This window comes from Rutidosis leptorrhynchoides, chromosome 8 (genome assembly GCF_046630445.1).
Source record: "Rutidosis leptorrhynchoides isolate AG116_Rl617_1_P2 chromosome 8, CSIRO_AGI_Rlap_v1, whole genome shotgun sequence".
Classification (NCBI taxonomy): Eukaryota; Viridiplantae; Streptophyta; class Magnoliopsida; order Asterales; family Asteraceae; genus Rutidosis; species Rutidosis leptorrhynchoides.
The window spans coordinates 256,414,333-256,419,665 of record NC_092340.1 but is presented as its reverse complement, the minus strand read 5'-3'; positions in this window follow the sequence as shown (position 1 = coordinate 256,419,665).

Sequence of the window (5,333 nt, the reverse complement as noted above, 5' to 3'; positions counted from 1 at the left end):
ATAATATTAACCAAATGGGTAAAAGCTAAGAATTATAATCACACTCAAACTCCTAAACTATAACCTAAAGAGTCCTAAAGTTCTATGAATTTTCATAGGCTTCTAAAGGATAAATTCTAAACTCATACTAATCCATCCATGAATCGAATTGCTCACCTATATAAACCATTAATCCCATCCCATTATTCATTCATCACTCACCAACAATTTTTTTTCCCCTCTCGAATAACATGAAGTCTTTAACTTTGTTGCTTAAATATTTGGTACAATTTTATTATATTATATTTATGTGCCTTTATTTGATCATTAACACTATGCATGTTTCTAATCAAGTCCCATTCCAACCTTTTGTATTGTTTAAACTATTCCAACTTATTTATTGTTTGATAATCACTCCTTAAATCTAATCCGTATTTGTTTACATGTGACATATGAATCTCTAAATTATCTAACTAATAATTGCTTCAATTCATATACTAATTTAATAATTGAATATAGAACTGGCTATCTCCGTACACATAATTTTAGTACATATCTAGATCCAAATATATATATATATATATATATATATATATATTTTCGTAAATTGTTTATAGTCAATTTTTTTTTTAATCTTATGTATACTCCTTACTGTAAAGTCATATTCATGAGTATATATCAATCCTTTTACTAGAATTTTTATTCGTCAACTATTTTGTACTGGTATTAAATTTTCAAACTAAAATTTCTTTGTTATTATATTAATTTGTGTGTATGTATGAGTGTGTGTGTATGTGTAGGTTTAAGAAATTGATAAAACACCTAAAGAAAAATAATATAAGTATACATGTATTGCGTATATATAATTGGTAAAGTTGATAAGTAGTTGTATGTATATATGAAAATACCACCTTTACGCTTATGTATGTGTAACACATATATGATAAATATATATAATAAAGATATAAACATATACATATACATAAACATGTATGATAATAATAAAGAATAATAATATTATTACTATAACTTGTAAACCTATCTATATGGTAACACCTTAATCACCTATATATATAATTATTAAGTACATTAATAATTCGTTGTGTGTATACGCCTATAATGTGAAGGTTATAATTAAAGATAACGTACAAAGTCCACAAACATCACCGCTACATGTGGCCTAGGGTGGTCCTTGTTGCCTTATGGGACGCTTGTGGGTCTCGAATGACAAGACTTAGATTCTGGTCAAGAGTCCTGTTCGCCCGGTAACAATAGATCATTCAAGTGACTTGCATGTTAGCAACGAAGTTTAGGCAAGATTGTACAACATCTTTGTTAAGAATTATAACCCGGACTTCTTAAATTAGAAGCTTACTATAAGTGGAAGCTTTCCATAAATAGTAGGTTTCCAAAAATAGTAACTTTTGAGAAATAGGAACTTTTCTCGAAAACCGTCACTGTTAATATAGTTTGCTATATTAATAAACAAACTTTCTGTCTATTAGACATTAACTAATCAAATGTTATAACTCTAGGTTGAGATCTCCGGTTACATACTCCGTTCATACTTCTTGCGTGGAATATCTTACTTGCTACTAAGGTGAACTTCATAGCCCCTCTTTTTACTATTTCTTAACTGTTTTATAACTTTGGGGTGAGACACATGCTTGCTTTTGAAATGATTTACAATTTAGACACAAGTGCCTAAACTATTTGATATGTAATTTCGTGAGACTTTTGTTAAACATGTATTTATTATTACATGCGAATCCCCTCCATAATATCGTTAATTGCTAGAATTGAAATTTTGCAAGCTTAATTATTGTGAGTAGGCCTATTGAGAGTGACGTCTCTACCCATTGACGTGATCGTCAAGGGGGTACATAATAATGATTGCCGACACCCGCGCAGTGTCAGGGGTTAATTTTTAGTTCGATATTATAACTCATGGCATATTGAATATTCTGATATTTTGTACTAAATCTTGTGGTCTAAAACTTATTATGATTGTTAAACCTATGTTGTTCACTCAACCATTTTTGGTTGACACTTTAAGCATGTTTTGTCTCAGGTGAAGATTAGCTTGTGTGCTGCCCTATGATGCTTAGATAACTGTTGCATTGGAGTCCACATATTAGACTTATCATTTGTTATTTACTTATAGATTTCATTATGTAAAACATTATTATGTTTCCGCTGCTAAATCAAATTTTGTAAAAACGTCTCATTTAGAGTCGTTCTCGTTTATACATACTTGTGTTGTGATATTGTGAAGTCATATTTCCCCAGCCCTCTTTGGGGGTATGACAGAGTGGTATCGGAGCCAGGTTGTTATAGAGAACCAGGATTGCATATTATGTGTGCCTTATGTGTTAGTTAGGTGCCTTAGCAATCTATAGGACTATAACCTTTCCTGCCTTAGTTTGAAGTGTAATCCTCATATCTATGATTCCCTTACTATGCCCCCTTATATCCCTGCCGACATACCGTGCTTTAGAATCTACATAGTACTCCTTCTCTAGGATATCTAGTCATCACCCAGTCATCGTTTTGGATACCGAAGGATTTTACACTGAAGGATCTATCCGCACACCCAAATACTCACTTGCTTCACCATCATTATCACTAACTAACCCATATTACCTTTTCTTATACATTGGTGTTGCTACATAGTGCACCATAACTCTTCAAATAATACTGTCTTTGTGTATTGAAGATCAATGGCAACTCGTGGTGCTAACGCTCTTCCCAATGTTACTTTGACTCCCGCACAATTTCAACAACTGCTTGCTGCCGCCTAAGGCAACAATAATCAAGGAAACAACCAAGGAAACCCACCTACATCATGCACCTATAAGGAGTTTATGAACTGTAAGCCTCCATCCTTCAATGGAAATGAGGAAGCAGTCGAATTGACTCGTTGGTTCGAAAAACTCGAATCAATCTTTCGCATCTGTAACTGCACGGAGGTCGACCGAGTGAAGTATGCCACTCATACACTAAGTGGTCTTGCTTTGACTTGGTGGAACACTTATGCCCAAACTGTAGGGCTAGATTCTGCTAATGCTATTCCATGGGATGTTGTGAAAAGAATGATGACGGATAAGTTTTGCCTAAAGAACCAAATTCAAAAGCTAGAGGTTAAGTTTTGAGAATTGAAGGTCAATGGTACCAATATTGAAGCTTATACCAACAGGTTTATAGAGTTGGTTTCATTGTGCTCGGACATGGTGCCCACTGAACAAAAGAAGATTTAGCGATACATAGAAGGTCTTCCTAACGAGATTCAAGGAAATGTTATTGCTGCTAGTAAAGAGACCTTAGATGCAGTGATACTTATGGCTCAAAACTTGATGATGGCTAAGAGGAGAAAGGCCGTTGCTAATAAACCAGTCGAGGCTAAGACTAGTGAAGGCAAAAGGAAATTTAAGCCTACTCAGGAATCAAACCAAGGTTCAAATAAGAAAGTTGCTAAAAATTCAGGAAGAGGTTATTTTGGGAAACGACCTTATTGCAGGCGTTGTGATAGACACCATTCTGGGTGGTGCAAGGCTGAGTGCACTAAGTGTAAGAAGATTGGTCATATAGCCAAGACTTGTAGGGTTACAGTTCCTTCGACCAATACACCTGCAACAAAAGCCAACGCAACCATTCCTACATGCTATGACTGTGGAGAAACAGGGCATTTTCGCAACCAGTGTCCAAAGAAAAAGGATAACACGGGAAGTGCTAAGGGCCGAGCATTTGTGATGACTGCCGAGGAAGCTCGAGATAATGAGGAAGAAGGATGAAGAGGCACAATGAAGAGTTTTTGACGACCAAGAGTCATTTAAATTTCTCATAGTGTTCTTTATGTTACCATTTAGTACTTTTATATTTTGGAAGATTTCGTTAAGTTTCTGTAATACTCTGGTTATTTTCTTTTAAATGAATGAATGATGTTATTTTCTTTTCATTCATTTTCCATTGAATCATTCACCTCGAAGAAGATGAATATTGACTAGATGACATAGTAGTAACCTTATTGAGTGATAAAAGTATGATTTAGTATAATATAATGGCGCCTGATCAATGTAGTTATATTATGATAAGTCATGCAAAAATCCTAATGGATCATGATGGAAATAAGATCTGATCAACCTTAGGACCATTGTGAGCCGTTACCTACTCCTTATCTCTATATTGTCAACTAAAAATATCAACCCTAGATATTATATTATCCTTCACTTGTAAATTATCCACGCCTGGTGATGTACCTATTGCATAGGTACCATACCGATTAGCTCCATCCGAAATGAAGGAATCATCCAGCCAACTCCAAGAGCTTTTGGAGAAAGGTTTCATTTGTCATAGCTCGCCTCCATGGGGAGTACTCATTCTTTTTTAGAACAAGAAAGATGGTACGTTGAGAATGTGTATTGATTACCGAGAACTCAACAAGTTCGTTATCCACTTCCGCGTATTGATGACATGTTTGACCAACTGCAAGGGTCAAGTATTTATTCGAAGATTGATCTTAGGTCGGGTTATCATCAATTGAGAGTCAAGGAAACTGATGTTTCTAAGACTACTTTCTGAACTCGTTATGGATATTATGAGTTTCTTGTCATGCCTTTTGGTTCAACCAATGCTCCTGCTATATTCATGGATCTTATGAACCGTGTATGCAAACCTTATCTTGACCAATTCGTGATTGTTTGCATTAATGACATCTTAATCTATTCCAAGAGCGAGAAAGAGTATGAGCTCTGTGATTTATTCTAGAGCTCTTAAAGAAGGAACAACTTTATGCCAAAGTTTCTCCAAGTGTGAATTTTGGCCGCGAATCGTACAGTTTCTTGGACATGTAGTTAATAGTGAAGGAATACATGTCGATCCTATAAAAATCACCGCTATTCAAAATTTTTTCGAGAACTAGTCATGGATGAAGTCCATAAGACTAAATATTCTATTCACCCAAGCTCTAGTAAAATGTATCCCGATATGAAGAAGTTTTATTGGAGGCCTCATACGGACAAAAATATGGATCCCCACTGTAATTAAGTGTAAACTTTGCTTTAACAAAACATTGACCGAATGATAATTTTTTTTTGTCAACACTTCCTGCTAATTAAAGTTCATACACTTCACATCTTGAATCTTAAAAAGTGACTTGTTGATGACATACTTATTATATCTTTGGATGCTCCGCATTAATGATAAAATGTATTTCACCGAAGAACCGATAAAGGTTATGGATCGTGAGGTTAAAAGCTTGAAACAAAGCTCTATTCCTAATTTTTAAGATCCGATGGAATTCACGAAAAGGCCTCGAGTATACCTGGGAACGTGAAGACCAGATGAAGCAGAAATAT